This window comes from Malus domestica, chromosome 04, assembly GCF_042453785.1.
Source record: "Malus domestica chromosome 04, GDT2T_hap1".
In the NCBI taxonomy this organism is placed as follows: domain Eukaryota; kingdom Viridiplantae; phylum Streptophyta; class Magnoliopsida; order Rosales; family Rosaceae; genus Malus; species Malus domestica.
In genome coordinates, this window is record NC_091664.1 from 11,682,798 (window position 1) to 11,700,904 (window position 18,107).

At 35.3% G+C, this 18,107-nt stretch overlaps 1 long non-coding RNA gene across 1 annotated transcript; it reads right to left on the reverse strand.

Annotated features, from left to right (window-relative positions):
- Nucleotides 1-998: 998 nt before the first annotated feature.
- On the reverse strand, nucleotides 999-4,875 carry LOC114824555 (uncharacterized). Its single transcript, XR_003772841.2, has 3 exons — nucleotides 4,262-4,875; nucleotides 2,331-4,078; nucleotides 999-1,516 (listed from the first exon to the last, which is right to left on the reverse strand). It is a non-coding gene; the product is annotated as an uncharacterized lncRNA (long non-coding RNA).
- Between the last annotated feature and the right edge of the window lie 13,232 nt (nucleotides 4,876-18,107).

Sequence of the window (18,107 nt, forward strand, 5' to 3'; positions counted from 1 at the left end):
TAGGATCTTTAGAAAAGTAATTTGATGCAATTTTGGTCGGAAGGTTCCCTGAAATTGACGCTGGCTTCTTGTGATTAATAATTGTAATTTCTCTGAGGATGAATATCACGTCTTAAGGATTGCATGGTTTTTCAAAGGATTTTCATAAAGCATAATGAGTCTTTCATGTTTAGATTTGATCCGAACGCCCGGACGGGTTGCATGTTAGATTTACGTTCTATGTTGGAGGTTCCAAATAGAATATGAATTAGGAAAATCTAACCTTCAAAGTGGCATGTGTAGATTATAAGTAATTGGTAAAAATTCATAGGATTGCTAGGTGATGGTGGAACCCTAGTGCTTTCTTAATTTTATTCTCTCAAAACTGTTTCTTTTCTCTCTAGCTCTAATATTGCAGATTGTTTATTTTAATTCATTAATTTCGTTTTTATTTTAATTAGGTTATAAAATCAATCACTTCAATTTCTACTTTACAATAATTAAATGGAATCTGATTAGTTCGAATTATTTAATAATCCCTGTGGAGACGACATTGCGAGATCCGTTTATACTACAATAACCTTGTGATTCTTGCAAGTAAAATAGGAGATTTAAACCCTTTCACATGAGTTGTAAAAATCCTATCAAGAAAATGGCGCCGTTGTCGGGGATTATTTAAAATAATTCCTGTTAATCAGATTTTCAGTTAGTTATTGCTGTTTATACATATAAAAAAATATTTAATTTTCGTTTTTATTTTATTTTTCTCAGATTACAGTAACTCTTAGTTAATTATTTTTGTATATATCTTTTTATTTAATTGCTGATTTTGTTTGGTAGGTTACAATTTGTTTCTTTTTGAGCAGTGCAACAATGGAATTTGCAGTTCCCCCTGAATTCAATCTAACACCCGGTGGACCACCTCTTTGGGTGTCATTAGCAGAAAAGGGTTATTATGGATTTAAGCCTACAGTTTGTGCTCTTTGTAATTCAAATACTCATGATATTTTGCAATGTCCTGAGAGAGAATATTTTCCAGATTATGTCCAGGAGTATATAAATATGAGAAACGATTCAAAATGGAACTGGAACAATCCCCATTCAGAGTTCTACACTCAAAGTTTGAAACGGCATCTTGGGCAGTATTTTGAACGGCTTAATGTGCCACAAGAGCTTTCGGTGGAGGACAAACTATCTAAATTGTTGGAATCAATTGAATTGTACATAGAAATAACCAATCAAGGATTTCAAATTCAAGCAGTAAACCGTGGGAGAAGCTATGATGATCAAGAGGTTGGTGCAGGAACCGAGGAGACATCTGCCTGTTATTCACGCCCAAAGGAGGAAACAGCCCCTGATGACCTTGAAATTTCCATAGAATCTGCTCCTACAAAAGTCTGTGTGCCACTCATGCATTCTCCCGAGACTCCAAGGCAACCCGCTAAGCAGCAAGAATGCATGAATACTCTGACAAATCTAATTACAGGACAGCTGCTTACTGATAAGAAAATTTTAGCGGCGGTAAAGGACAGTGCACCTGCAAAGCCCATCAAATTCAAAGAAATGCCATACGAGTCCTGCAAACATGCAAAGATCTATATGGAAAAGAGAAAGCTTATTGACAGCAAAGTTCCCCGTAGAAAATTTCAGCCAGTGCGGAAACTATGGGTGTTAAATACACAATTTAAGTCAGCTCGATGGAGATATAAACATAGCTGGAAAGGAACCTATATCTTTATAAGAAGAATTCAACCATTAAATTTGGAAGCACAGTGCTCTATGACGTTATTAAAGAGTGGTTAACTCAAAGGGAACAAGTGACGTGATCATCAATTCATTCCTCTACGTCTAGCTATACACATTAACTAAAGCGCTAATTGGGAGGCAACCCAATTTTTCCAACTCTTTTCTTTTTATTTCGTTTAATTTATTTTCCTATTTTTATTCCTAATTACAAAAATCAGAAAGAAAAAAAAATTGCAATTTTTAATTCTTGTTATTTTTCTTTACTTATCTAATTAGTTTTTTTTATTGCAGGTTGCATTCGGAACTGATTCGGCCTAATCCCAACAAAGGGGATGCAATCAACATTTATTCCCCCAACACATTCATCATCAATTCCTCTACATTCATGAGATTAGGCAGTGCGGAGTGGAGAAAAAAGTTGAGGGATCTAAGTAGCACAGAGGACACGATTCATCAAGGCAGGATACAGTTTCTGTTATCCACACTTTTGGGCTCAAATATACATCAGTGGGTACAGGCAGGCACACAGATAGAGATTTATGAGCATGTGGAGAACATTATCATGCATGATGCGCAAATAAGAGTTAGGCATCTATGTTCTATACCTTTCCTTTTCAGATAAACTCCAGACATCTACCGTTCTTTTCTATGTCGGATCAGCATTCTGCAACTCCTGCCGCAGAAGCACACATGCATTAGATAATTGATACGAAATATATAAGCACACAAATTAAACCATCTTTTTATCAATTGTAGCAAAATACGTAAGTAGGGATCGTTCTAGGCCGGGGATTAGGAGGGATTGCAAAATCACTTGGAATTGACTCAAAAACGTAAAAACAAGTTTAAAACACTAACTAGACTCAAAGAATGTAAAACTATAACTTAAAACACCAAAACAAACCAAAAGACTCAAAATAACACAAAAACACTCAAAACTGCCTTAAAACCACTTTCTGGGCAGTTTTGAACTCTAAACAAGATTTTGACGAAAATAGGTTTTAACTTGACTCAAAACACTTAAAAACACAAACTAACACACTTTCTAACTAATTTGACACTTGAAAACAAAGGGGGATTTGGTTTTTACGAAATTGAAAACAAAATAAACTTGTAAATCAAAACAGATTTTAAAACGAATTTGGTTTAAATGAATGGATGGAAAGCTAGCTAAGGGGTTCATCTCCACACATGTTATACTTGCATTCAAAACGATTTCCAATTGCTTTTCAATAACCCATGAATTCTCAACGCCCCAAGTTAATTAGGTCCGCTTAAATTAACCTTCAGATTTTCCTACCGTTATTGAATTGGATGATTGCATACGACAACCCAAAGCATTCCCCACAAGTCCCCTACATGATTGCATAATAGAGATACAAGCAAGAATCATTAAGTTCTATGAAAACCATAAGCATTGACAAAGCACTTGTTACTATGATTGCATGAAACTTATGCCAAGAATTTACTTAACGCGATTGAGATCATCAACCTTTACTACTTGTGAATATAAGCCCATAACGATTAGGTGAAATTTCCTTATATCCTAGCATTCAATTTATGCATGATAATTAAGCGTGCACTCTCAACCAACACACACAAATCAATGTAATTCACATAGATAAGTAAATTGAATTCACAACTTATGAAACGCAATTAGAAGTAATCAAATCATATCGCAAGCATAAACATGTATTTCGAATCCCCCCCTAGCCAAGGGGGAGTTTAGTTCCTCATACACACAAAACAAAGAGAATTGAATTTAAACATTGAAATCAAAGGAAAAGAAACACCTAGAAATTCCAGCGACGCGAAATTGAATTGCATGAACTTCCAATCTTCCTTCTCCTCCTCCTTGGTGCGGCAAAGGGTCTAGGGACAGGTTTAGGGCCTTAGGTGTATGGATGAATGGTTATGGAAGGATGTAGTAGTGTTTGTAGGGATTAGGGATAGGGCTTCTAGAAAGCCCCAAAACTGATAGGAAATGTAGGAAACTCACGGCAAGGAGGGGAACAGTCTAGAAACTTCTCATTTGTGTCCTACAACAATTAGGAGTCCTTCTAGCATTAGGAAAACATGTCTCAATCCTCCCTTGACTTGGAATTCTTCTCCCTCTTCATCTTGGAAACCTTTCCTTCTTGGACTTGGAAAACTTCTTTGTTGCTGAAACTTGATGCCATTTGGATTTAACTTTCCTACTTCGACTAGGAAACCGTGTTCAAGTAGGAAACATCATCTTCAAATCTTCAATTTCATCCATCCTCTTAGCTCCAAGCATATGATGTCCATTCCAAGCTCTAATTTGCTCCAAAAGGCTCCAAAATGCTTCCCTTTGCATACTTTGCCCTTAAAACTTGAAAACGCATAAAACTAGCTTAAAATACTACTTTACTAAGGAAAAACACTATAAATGCACAAGAACAAGCTAAACTAAGGTGCATAAATATGCTTCTATCAATAATTTTCATCCATTTTTTTCCCCCAAATCTAAGCATATAAAAAAAAAAAATCGAAGGGAGATGTGGATAAAAATTACCCATGAATGTGTCGGAATCAGAGAGGGATGTGATCTGCGGTGTCATCTTTGTAACTGTTGATATTACTGTTTGAGGGTGCTCGATTTATGAGGTTCGAAGGCAGCTAGATGATGAATGAGGATATCGTAGAAGAGTGGAAGATGCGCTTGGATGGTCCTGGTTCAGAGATTAAGTTTGGGGGTATAGTGCGGCTCTGGGGTATGCGTTTGGTTTTTGAGATAGACATGATGAGAGGCTGCGAGGATTGAGAAAAATGAGAGAGAAGGAGAGCTAATTTTTCATTTTAAAGAGATATGGGGTCTGAGTGAAACAGAGAGGGATGGCTAAATTTCTAAAGAGATAGAAAGCTCTTGCGTTTCTGAGAGCAATGAAGAAACGAGAGAGGGCTGAAAAATACAAAAAAAAATGGAAGGTTTGTACGAAGAGGGGTGCCAAACTGAGAAGGATTAAAAGTATTTTCAGAATTTCTAGAGAGAGCTAGATGGGCACATGGGTTGATCTTAACCCTTGATTTGGAATCCTATGGAGCTATCCTTCCTAATGCATGACACGTGGGTGCATCCTCAGCTTTTATGCTCCCTAGGACACGGTTTGAAGAGAGGAGAGAGAGCCGTTTGGGCTCTGTGTTTGATGACTGACGGAGATAGAAGACTGATGCCTGACGCCATTTTCAATTTGCATGCCAGCTGCATGCCTTTCAAAGCAAAGGAATCCATAGTTTAGCATGCCAGCTGCATGCTTTTCAAACAAAGGAATCCAATGTTCCTATTGGACTTTTGTTTGCGAGTTGACCTTCCAAATCAAAAGCCAGGTGTTATGCCTTCCTTTCTTTACATGTTATTTTATAGTTTCTTTCATTTTCTTTTTATTTTATATAATTATATATATATATATTTATATATTTTCTCATTTTATTTTCTTTTTATAGTCTTGTCCATTATTATTTTTTATTTGTTTTTTTTAGTGTCACAGTTTTTGTGTTGTGTTTTTATTTTTTTATTTTTTGTGTTTTCTTTTTGTTTCCACACCTTGAGGACAAAGTGTGAAATAAGTTTGGGGGTGGGATAGTAAATTTTAGTTTTTTTTTATTTATTATTGTTTCAGTTTAAAAATTTTCATTCTTGTTAAGTTAATATCCATAGATTATTTTTAACGTTAGAACAAATGGACATGGTGAAGGTTAATCCCACAGTAGAGTCTTTTCTATTTATCGTTGCTTAGACACTAATTCATGAATTATACTTTGAACTTTGCACATCACACCAACATGGTTTGTGGGGAGTGAGATTGAAACACTTACTTTCAGTCTAAGTTTATTTTTAATTTTTGTTTTAAGTAAAGTTAGTTATTATTGTGAATAAAGTAATAATTGTCTCACCCGAGGTTTTGCCTAGTAACCGGGCCAGTCCTGCCTAATCAGCAGTGATTCTCGCGTCAAACGGTAGAGTTTTGGCATGGGGCAGGGTGGTTAGTTGGTTTCGTAGCCTTTTCAGCTCGGGTTAATAAGTCCTTAGGGGTGTTCTACACCTAGTGCCCTAAAGCCCTAGTGGTTTGGGAGTCATTGACCTAAAGCTCGCTACATGGGTTGAATCGAAAGCTTAAGTAAACCGACATTGCACGACCACTACTGTTACTAAAAAAAAAAGAAAAAAAAAAAAAAAAAAAAAGAAAGAGAGTTATATTTAAAGTTACTATGTGTGAAATAAATAAGGACGAGAGGTAAGGGTTTTAGTCGAGTCTCCTTAATTATGTTGGTTCACTTTACACCAAAGGAAGTTTGTGAATTATTTTCTAATTGATTCTAAATGGCTTAGACTCTGTGGTGGGATTGGTTGGAACTTTTGAAAAAATGTTCTAGTTTTTAAAATTTGCTATGGATTGCAACTTTGAAGGTGAAAATTTTTGTTAGTTAATTTTAGCTAGTTGTCTAGTTTGTTAAGTTTTTATTTTTGTTTGAGTCTTATTTTGCTTGAGGACAAGCAAAAAGCTAAGTTTGGGGGTATTTGATGAGTAGATTTTATATTATATATTTTACCCTAATCTTAGTATATTTTGGTTAATATATTGGAAGAATTTTGATACTTTGAATTGTATTTTTAATATAGGACTTTCGACTTCCTCTGGAGAAAAACAAGATCAAATGGACGAATTTTGGAGTAATTCCAGTTGGAGGACGTTCGTGAGTCACTTAGCTTGATTGTATCAAAATTTGGGATTTTTCCACCTAGCGGTTATTTTCTGGCGATGAAATAAAGAAGCAGTGCGCAGTGCTGGAAAATGACGTTTTTGGGCTTAAATTGCGTTTTTGGAGCCCAAGATGACCTCGGATGGGTTCATGGCCTTCTGGAAAAGTGTTCAGAATATTCCAAACATTAAATCCAGCTATATTGGGCCAGTTTTAGATCAGCTTATGGGTCAAAAACGTGGCTGTTCAGATTTTGGACGAATTTTGCTATTTTTATTTAGGGTTTTTATTAATTTTAGTTTGCTAGGGTTTGTGTGGAGGCTTAGCAAATATATTGCTTGGCCGTCTACAGTTTTTAGGGACGCTTTCTTTTATGCAATTTTGGAGACAGAGAATTGTTAGGGTTTTGAAGACTTTTTACTTGAAGGTGCTTTCAATCCTTTTCTTGAATATATTTTCTATGATTTCAATTATGAATATGCGGAACTAATTTCTTTTGCTAGGGCGAAGCCTTGAGCCTTAGCATGAATATGTGATTTTTATTTAATTGCTTATGATCGATTGCATGCATACTTTGAATTGTTAATCACCGGGATAAAAACTATCTAATTGTCGTAATGCCTGATCACCATTAGGATCTTTAGAAAAGTAATTTGATGCAATTTTGGTCGGAAGGTTCCCTGAAATTGACGCTGGCTTCTTGTGATTAATAATTGTAATTTCTCTGAGGATGAATATCACGTCTTAAGGATTGCATGGTTTTTCAAAGGATTTTCATAAAGCATAATGAGTCTTTCATGTTTAGATTTGATCCGAACGCCCGGACGGGTTGCATGTTAGATTTACGTTCTATGTTGGAGGTTCCAAGTAGAATATGAATTAGGAAAATCTAACCTTCAAAGTGGCATGTGTATATTATAAGTAATTGGTAAAAATTCATAGGATTGCTAGGTGATGGTGGAACCCTAGTGCTTTCTTAATTTTATTCTCTCAAAACTGTTTCTTTTCTCTCTAGCTCTAATATTGCAGATTGTTTATTTTAATTCATTAATTTCGTTTTTATTTTAATTAGGTTATAAAATCAATCACTTCAATTTCTACTTTACAATAATTAAATGGAATCTGATTAGTTCGAATTATTTAATAATCCCTGTGGAGACGACATTGCGAGATCCGTTTATACTACAATAACCTTGTGATTCTTGCAAGTAAAATAGGAGATTTAAGCCCTTTCACATGAGTTGTAAAAATCCTATCAGTAAGCTTGATTAAGCATCGGACATTTACCATACGTAGATTCTTAGAAGCCAGGACAATGGTTCATCCAACCTTGTAATGAACATTTCAAACCACCTGCCAATCGAGAGGTTTTCTTTAGTCCCTTAAAAAGATGCAAATCAAAATGAATTAAAGGAGGTACAATAATTTACACAATAATAATTAGTAGCAGTTCAAATCTGAGATTAATTAGTAGCCCTCAAGTACTGAGAGGTTCTCTTTTAGTCTCTTGTGTAATAGTTGATTAAAATATTCAGTTATTTTCATCCAATCGAGGTATATCAAACATCTGATTAAACCACAAACTATAGAGCTTTATTAGAGTTTACACAAACATGAAAAATCTAACAAAGAGGATTCTTTCAATAAAACATGTAGTGTCAATGTAACATAAATAAGATTAAGAGGTGACCGATGCCATACAACAACTGATTTAGGTGTTTTAGCGTACACAATCTCGTACTATATTAAAAAAACAGTGACGGTTGGATTGTGGAAATTAGTTTCATAGACCGCGTATCCGGTTAAAACACTAGATTCAACAACTTAGAGTTTAAAACAATAGAAATAAAAATATATATACGCACGCACACACACTCCTACAACCTTCTATTTTCTTGGCCGGATGTTAAACAACTTTTTCAAACCCATCAATTTCTCGTACCTTACAAAGACTCAGCATATGGCTCGAGGGGCTTTGAATTTGTTAATATTAGCTAGCCAAGTACCTGTACGTACATTGATACTGTAGTTTTTTTTATTAATTAATTTTTTTTCTTCTTTTGGGTTAGGTTTATTTTGGCCGTCAAATAAATGGGTTATCGTGTTTGAAACTCATCTCTAGGGAGAGTACTGATCATTCAAGTTTTTGTCTCAGATCCTCAAGCTCACTTCCCTTTCAATTTGTTTGTTAATGGGTAGGGTTTGAAACTTGGAATGGGTCATTGTGATGCCCTGCAAAATGCCAAGGACCTTTACAGCTTTTCCCCAGGCCATTACCACTCATTTAATGTTTTGCATACGATTTACATACAAGACCCATTCTCATTTGTGATTGAATGAATAAATGAACAATAACATTGATGATCGTCAATTTCTGGGAAAGAGGAAACCAGAAGGGTAGTGTTAAATTAGTATGATGGTGATAATTCTGATCATATGATGTGTAATATATAATATTTATGCAAATAGATAATATGGGAATTGTTATATTCAAAGAAGGTGATCAGATTGATTTTGTCAAAGTATGCAGTTCAGAATCACCGGCAAGACATAAGTCTACCAAGAATTGAGAGGGAAACTATCTTTTATTTTTCTTTTTTTCAACTAATTTGGAGTAGGGTAGGTTTGCAGTATTTGTAACGAAAGCCCTAGAGATGGGCAGATATGTAGACATTGCAGAGGGAAGGAGTGGGAAAAGATTCCAACAAAATTTTAGCTACAGAATAAGCCAATTTGAGGACAATATATATATATTGTAAACAATTTAAATTCTCAAATGTCAAGGACATGCACCAATATCCTTTTTACCAGTCAATTTCTTATTTGCTTAATCAATCGTCAGGAAATTAATTATAAGTCCCAGTGTAAGGTTTGCAATAAAACTTATGCTCAAATTATAATTGCATCATTATTTTGAATTCATTATTTTCATTATGAATGTTTTCATAACTACTAATTTTGAATGGCATAATATTCTTACTCACAGTCAATTGATCGAAATCTCAAATTCAAGGTAAACATAGATAAATCCTTCATTCGGTTTTTCTTATTCATTTATAATAGTTGGTTTCATGGTTTATTTAATTCTAGCTATCCACCACATCAAATCTCTTGTTCATCCAATTCACATGATTTGCATCATTATTGCCCTCATCATCATCATCATCATCATCATCATCATCATCACTAGTTTCGCACCATTTGGTGTCAGAGCCAAGTGAGTGGTAATTAAGTTATCATCTTTATAATCACTATATTTTGTTCATCCTCCAGTTTTCATTTACAGTTTTTCTTATTTGTTAACCTTCTAAGTAGGATTGTTTACTCTCAATCCAAACAGTAAAACGTGTTCCAAACTATAAGTCTATAGGATTGCCATGAGCAGAGAGAGAGTTTAGCAGATACGCGAGGAACGTAAAGCCAGTAAGATTTATGTATATTGAAAACCTACATTTTGAGCATTATGAGTAGATTATTTAGATCTAATTCAATGGCCAACACTAGCTCCAGATCTAGTTTAGGTAGAATTCCAGACATAGTAAAATGAAGAACAAAAATTAAAATTTCAAACAGATGACAGTGTCGAATTTGGAGATTGGAATATCCCCACGATTTCTAATAAAAACATTTACCAAAAGAAATGGCCAGTAGCCTCTTTTAGAAGTGAACATCACATCAAAACAGTTGAAAAAACTTATGCTCTTAGTAAAGAACATGAAACTTGTCAATTATTCACACCAGAACAAATTAAAACTCATAGAAAAGATGGTTACAATGTTGGAAATGTGCCCTAAAACCAATCATATGATGATACTTTACGGACATTTCACATGTTAAACTAATCTAGTTTAATATCAAGGGCAAAGATTATTGTTTTAAGCCGTCTCATATAAATGTTATATGCTTAAACGATAAGTCCAAGGAATATGTAATTAGGAGAATGTAATTTAAAGAAGTTAGATTCATGAGACCATTCTCTTCCGTATACATATCCTAAACGTTCCTGATCATAGGATTGCCAATTGGGTATTGACAGTCCATTAAGATCAGTACGTGCTGTGTCTTCTCTCAGAGAGAGTGACTGGTCTCAAGTCATTGGTGTGATTGACACCAAGACAAGCATGTAGGTGGTCAATAGAGAATGAGTCCACTAAACACGATCAACGAAGAGTTCTCATACTCATGTCACATGAGAACTCATGGTTGGGATAATGCAAAGTAGTCATTTGACCTGAGGCATCATAGTTGTCTTGTGGTTAGGTCCTTGATCTTTGACTATGTCAAAGTCACTCTGTCAGAGGGTGTCCACGACATAGTTGGGGTTAAGTCACTTAGCCATGGAGGCAATTGAATGCCCAACAAGGGATCTTTAACCTTCAAACCGTTTGAGGGAGAATACTCTATGATATGATTAAGAATCTCTGGCCAGAGTATGAATGAGATTTAGGAAGTCGTTCCAAATCACATTCAAGGTAATCATATAAGTAAATGAATCACATTGGATAGTAGACATGATTAAACTATCAAACCAAACAATGTGGTCAAGAGTATTGTATTAGAGAAAGACCGTATTGCATTGTAATCCTAAACTGAATAGGTTGTCCACCTTTTCTGATTAGCTTGGGTAACCATGACATACTGCTAGGTGTCACTCATGGTTTGTGGAAGCCCTAAACGTGTATAATCACCAAAGGGAGAATTGAAAGTAAGTTTCAATTCACAATCGATTTGAAAGAGTTATAATCGCCCACTGCCTCGCTAAAAGGAACCTAATGGATCGTACACCGTGTAAGGTAGAGATTGAAGAAACAACGGAGATGAGTAAGGATAATTAAATGGTTTAATTATTTATGGCAAGGATTAATTAATATGTTAATTAATCAAATGAATAAAATTCATTAAAGACCTCGGGTTAGTTTTGGGGCTCAAAGCCTAATGGGCTTCGAACGTCAAGCCCATTGACTTAAGTTGTATGACAACTTAATGACTAAATATTCACAAAGGCCCAAATAGCCCAATAACACCCTATGGCCGGCCATATTGATAAAGGAGTGGGTTTTGGACTTATTACAAGTTTGCCACTCCAATGAAGGTAGGTATAAATATGACTTTATAGCCTTTTATTTATTAGGGTTTTCTTTTAGAGAAAAGATGAGAACACAATGTCTCTCCCTTTCTCTCTAAGAGGCCGGCCACCCTAGAGGATTTTAGCTAGCAATCTTACTTCCTCTAGGTCACTTATCTCTTCTTCAAGTCCATCCTTGGTGTGGAAAAATTAGAGGTTCTCAACTTTGGGAACTTGGAGAATCCTTTCAACCATCCTCATCAAAGAAATCCATGGATCTAAGAAGTAAGGAATGAAGGCCCTCTCCTTGGGTGATTAGCCTTTGCTTATGCAAAGAGGAATCAACAAAGGTATAAAATCTCTCAACTCACTTTGTTCTTGAGTTGAGTTTTGGTTCACCTTTCTACTAGGTGATAGGAGCATATTTATGCGACTTAGTTAGCTTGTTTCTTGGCATTTATGTTGTTAGTTCGTAGTTATTTTAGTATTTTAAGCTATTTTCGTGTGTTTGTAGGTCCAAAGGGTTAATGTGGCAAAGAAGTGCATTTTGGAGCATTTTGGAGCATTTTTGGGCATGGAATGGATAGCATATGCTTGGAGCAAAACGAATGGATGAAATTTGAAGTTTGTGCATCATCCTCTCCCTATAAATAACCATTTTAGCACACTCATTTCACCCAACACATCCATTCACCTACCACTGCATCCACTCATTTCACCCAACACATTCACCTACCACTACATCCACTCATTTCACCCAACACATACATTCTCCAAACATCCATCCACTACACCCATTACATCCACTCATTACCACAACCCACTACACCCATTACATCCACTCATTACCAAACATCCACCCACTACACCCATTACATCCACTCATTACCAAACATCCACCCATTACACCCATTACATCCACTCATTACCAAACACTACTCATTACCAACCACTCACCCACTACACCCATTACATCCACTCATTACCAAACATCCACCCACTACACCCATTACATCCACTCATTACCACAACACTCACCCACTACACCCATTACATTCACTCATTACAACTTCATACACTCCTCTCCCTAGCCTATAAATACATCCACCCTTCACCATAATTTGGGGGGGGGGGGGGCATCATCCAAATACACTACATTTCACATCTCACAACTTCATTCACAAACACAATTTCCTTGCCGTGACCTCCATCCATTCATCTAGCCATACTACATCTCACCAATCCATACACTTTCATCTCTTAGCCATGCAAATCCATTCCATCCATATATCCATACACATCCTAGACACTTGTGCTACAACAAGGTGGTGAAAACAAAGGTCCTTGATGTTTCAAGCTTGGAACTTTGGAGCATTTTAGGTGTACTCCGTTCTTGCTTTCAATGTCTACTTTGTTATTTTCTAATTTTGTTGCAATTATGAGTGGCTAAACCCCTGTTTAGTTAGGGGGAAGTTTGAAGCCATGAACATGCTTGAGATTTGAATTGATTTCTTCCAATTGTGATTTGATAAGTTGTGATTGCAATCCAATTATCTATTTTATTCATAACTGATTCTTGTATGTTTATTAAGGATGCATACTTAGTTTTCATGCATGAATTAGATGCTAGAATATAAATGAGTTTCACCTAATCGTTACAAGTTTATATTCATGAGTAGTGAAGGTTGTCTATCACAATCGCGTTAATTGAATTCTTGGCAATTGTATCATGCATTCATAGTTATAATTGCCTTGTCAACACTTATGATTTTCATTGAACGTAATGATCTCTGATTGTATCTCTATTATGCGTTCATATAGGGGACTTTTAGAGAATGATTTGGGTTGTCACATGCATTCATCCAATTCAATGAGTAAAGGAAAATCTGAGGGTTAATTTGTGCATCACGGTTAATTTGGGGTGTTGAGTATCATAGTTTATTGAAAAGCAATTGGAAATCGATTCATGTACAAGTGTGTCATGTGTGAAGAATGGACCTCTAACTAATCCATCCATCATTTTATTTCTCAAATTCATTTTATAATCTGCCTAGTTTTATAACTTGCTTGTTTATTTCAAATTCATCCAAATCAAAACCCCAATTTTACTTTCTTGTTTCAAAGTGTTAAATTTCGGTTTTGTTTGTGTTTTAGAGTGTTTTGATTTAAGTCAAAACACTAAATTCGTCCAAAGTTGTGTTAGAGTCAAATATGCCCAGTTTGTGTTTTTAGGCAGTTTTGAGTGTTTTTAAGTTGTTTTGAGTCTTTAGAATCTGTTTTGAGTCCCTTGAGTCTATTCAAATGTTTTTAACTTTGTTTTTATGCTTTTGAGTAAGTTTAGAGGTTTTAGCAAGCCCTCCTAATCCCCAGTTTAGAACGATCCCTACTTGCATTTATACTACAATTTGACAACAAGAGGGTTTAATTTGAGTGCTTAACTTTCATCGCATCACTAGGCTTTGAATTTCATGGGTAATGTTTTGTTTTTGAGTGCATACAAGCATGATTCCGCCTTTAAATGTTAATTGCATGCCATAGATGTTGCTCAAATGAACATGTTTTTCACAAAATTTCCTTCAAGTGGTACCAGAGCCTAGGTCTAGTAGTTGGTGAATCCTTTTGGGTTTTGTAGTTCATAGTCTTTGATTTGAATGTTGTAATTGTTACAAGCTTTATTCTTGCTTCTTTGAATGTAAATTTTGTTAGAAAAATTGCCATCTCAAATATTGTAGATATAGTTCATATGAGCATGAATTTTGGATCTAAAATTTGGTGCCATGTTTTTGGGGAAATTCGGCCAAATCCAAAGGGTGGTTTTTTGGGTTCTTGTTGGAACCCCTAAGTACCCTAGGATGTTAACCCCCTTTTGAGTAGTGAAATTTTGAATTTTATTGAGTGAAAACATTCATGGAGCTCTTATGAGTTTTCATGTGTGTTCTTCAATGTTCTTGATGTTCTTACCAAGAACAAAAAGTTTTGGTGTTTTGATTCAATATGTTTGTTGCTTTGAATAAAGTTTTGGTTTGTTATTGATTGGTGATGGATTATTTATGCCTTTATTGTTTGACAAAACATTTTTCTTACAACCCATCCCAATCAACTTTTCCTCACCTATCTATCCACTTGCACAAAACACTTTCAAATTTTGAATTTTTCACCAAAACCTTTCCCCCCCCTCCTTTTTCACTCTCACCAACCAGCCACCCTATTAAAATAGGGTACTTTTGGGGCTTTTATGCAATTACATAAAGTTTTGATACTTTTGTGTATTTGTACTTTGACCCGAAAGTTTACGTTTTTACGTAAAGGCCCAAAAACACTAAAGGACAAATTGTTTTGCTCCTTTAATGAAGTTTTTGTATTTGATGAAATTTTTGGGTTCTAGTTGTAATTACATGAAGTAGTGGACTTTTGTGTTCTTACAAAGTGACCTCAAAAGTTTGTGTTTTGCAACATAGCCCAAAAAGTTGTGGTTATTGCATTTGGCCCAAATTAGTTGAGAACAAAATAGTTTTGTATATTTAAATGAGAATTGGATTTTCATTTCATTTAGCTCCATTTAAATCAATTCTATGGAAACAAAAACCAAATGAAAATGTTGCATTCAAGTTTAATTAGTTAAAGCGTTAATTAATTAAAGAAATGGTGTTTATGAACCTAAGCCTACGATAATTGAGCTATGTGAAAGGCCGTCTCAAATTTGTCTGAACCATGGGAATGTGTAGATTAGATTTTGGTTGTAATTTGATATGATCAAATGTTGTAAAAGAGCATAAGCTTTTCTTTACTTTGAAGTACTCCTTTCTTGTTTTATTTGATATGCATTAAATTGGGGACTTGGATTGTCTGCCCTCCTAGTTGTGGTACCCTTCCATACCCTCCTATTTTGTGCGGTCACAGTTAAGCCACGTTAATATTTTATATTAATTTTTTAATGAGATAATAAGACAAAAAATAATTAAAATATAAAATATTAACGTGGCTTAACCGTGACCGCACAAAATAGGAGGGCATGGAAGGGCACCACAACTAGGAGGGCAGACAATCCTTGTCCTTAAATTGGAGTAGTTGGGTCCAATGCCCAATAGGAAAAACACACCTTAATATGATTAAACGTGTAACTAAAATCAATCACCATCCCTAGACCGAGATTCAACACTAGGCTCGTGTTGGATCTAATCAAAGGTTCATAGTCATCCTAAGGCCCTAAGGCAACTATATAGTCTATCAATGAATGCAAACCTTATGTTAGTAGTACCATATACTCTTGCTTTAAAAACCATTTTACAAGCATAGTGGGAGTATTATATACAACTAAATCAATCACATGGACTAATAGTTGTAATATGACCAAATTGTTTTAATAAGATTAAAATGCATGCTTATATGTGATGAGACCTAAAACCCTCAACGAAACCATTATTAAGTTGATAAGCGTGAGAGTGTTTTGAACACGCTTTCGTGGCCTTCCACCGTGGTAAGCTCCGATCGTTTGTGACTCGTACACCGACTTCACCCTATCATGGGGGAGTACAAAGTGTGTGCTTACACTCAGGAGGAGTTTTATATGCATACATGATGTTGTGAAGGTAGGCAACGAGAATGACCAACATCATATCATTGTGAGGTTGTTCTTGAACCCCTACTCGAACTTGCATGGTGGGAATGACTTAACTAAGTGCAATGGAGCCAACATCATATCATTGTGAGGCTTCATTCTCTAGAGGCCAAATAAGATGGGTACTTGCAAGAGATGCAAATGAGTAAGCGCACTCTCTCATTATTATTGATGCTAGCCAACATCATATCATTGTGAGGTGGGCTTGGTAATGATGAGTCTCCCATACCCTACTAAGAGTTTCCTACAAAACTCTCGAATTCCGATGAAGGATATGGAATTTGCCAAAAATAGTGGGTGGTGCTTTTTGATTTAAAGACCCGGATCAAATGGCTTAAAATCAATCAATTTATATTCGTTATGTATTTATTTACCAATATATTTGCAAACGCTATCCAAAACTTGACAAAGAAAAAGCCGAAAGCTTTAGTTTCCGGATTTGGTACTACAATCCCATAGATTGTCTATAATGGCTTGTATATGTACCTAAGTAGTCTCATCCTCACAATCTTCCTATTGATAATGTATCATTGGAAGAACGTGTTAGATAAGTCTATCATAAAGAGGACAACACTTTTAATGTCATAAATCTTCAATTGCAAATTGTTGTATGAAGAAGTAAGAGTTGCTTTGAACAACCCTTAGTTAATGCAAACATTAGTGCTCGTTTATTTGTTACATGAACAAGGAACTTGAGAAGTAAGCACAAGGGCATGGACACTTTATGTGCCATGATTCTTCACTTACAAATTGTTGTATGAAGAAATGAGAGTTGCCTTGAACAACTCTTGAAAGTTTGTAATTATGTTTAGAACATAATGGTTGGTTGACAAAAATAGTCCATCAACAGGGACTTATGATGATTTTGAATCATTGAGTGTTGAAGTGTTAAACCACTTCTAGAGACGGAAACTAGGCAAGGACTTCACCTTTGTGTCCCTATCCAAATGGTTCACTAAGTTTATTGTAAACTATATAGTGAACAATAACCACACGCTCTCCAAATCGTTTGATGTGTATAACACAATTGAAATAAGTTTCAAGAGAGATAGTGGGAGTTTAGGGACCATGACTATTGTAGTCAAAGGAGAAGTCAAATGAAGAAGGGGAAATAACTCCAAGGGAACAAACTTTCTTTATGAAAGGATGGACATTGGAAGGGCTATTTGCAAGAAATGTCTTGCAAGTGTCAAGAACACACCTTTCGAAGGTGTTGTAAATTGTTCTTGAAAAGTTCAAAATAGTTGGTTCTTCTACTTGAATGCTTGATTCCGTATTAGTAACTATGTTTTACAATCATTGTAAAAGTGTGGCTAATAAGAAGTAGAAGATTACTGAGAGAAGAGAAAGTACTTCACATTCAGAACGTGAATCAAATGTAGATCTCTGCGAAAGCAGATCGTACTTAGTTCCTCATATGAACTACCAAAGAAATTGGAAAAATCAAAGATTGTCTTTACATTCCAATTTTAAGGAACTTAATTCGGTCACTATGAGAGATAGATGAATGTTTTGTTTGACAAAACATTGTTCTTTATTAATGAATGATTAGATTATTGTAATCTAATTGATTATCTCAATAGTAGAGACGATATGGTAGTGTTAACTGTTTAGAATATAACGATGCTTAAAACCCAAAAGGTTGCAAGGTAGTGACTAATCCCAACTGAGTTGTGATACCTCTAAAACATAAATTACGAGTTGGTCATAGATGGATGCTTTGGATCGTTAGATCCGGATCCAATGCCTTCTTGTTAAAATTGTATAGAGGCAAAATGTTTGAATCTTTATTCTTTTGGAAAGGAAGAAAGAATCACAAAGTTGTTGAGGTTAAGTCACTTAGATGTTAGTGGCACTTGTCCACAACATAATACTACTCATGTTGTATGACATTCACCGAAGATCGCTCTCGGTTGGACTATCATTTATTTTGAATAAACACAAGTCCGAATACTTTGCAAAAGGTTTCAAAGAATT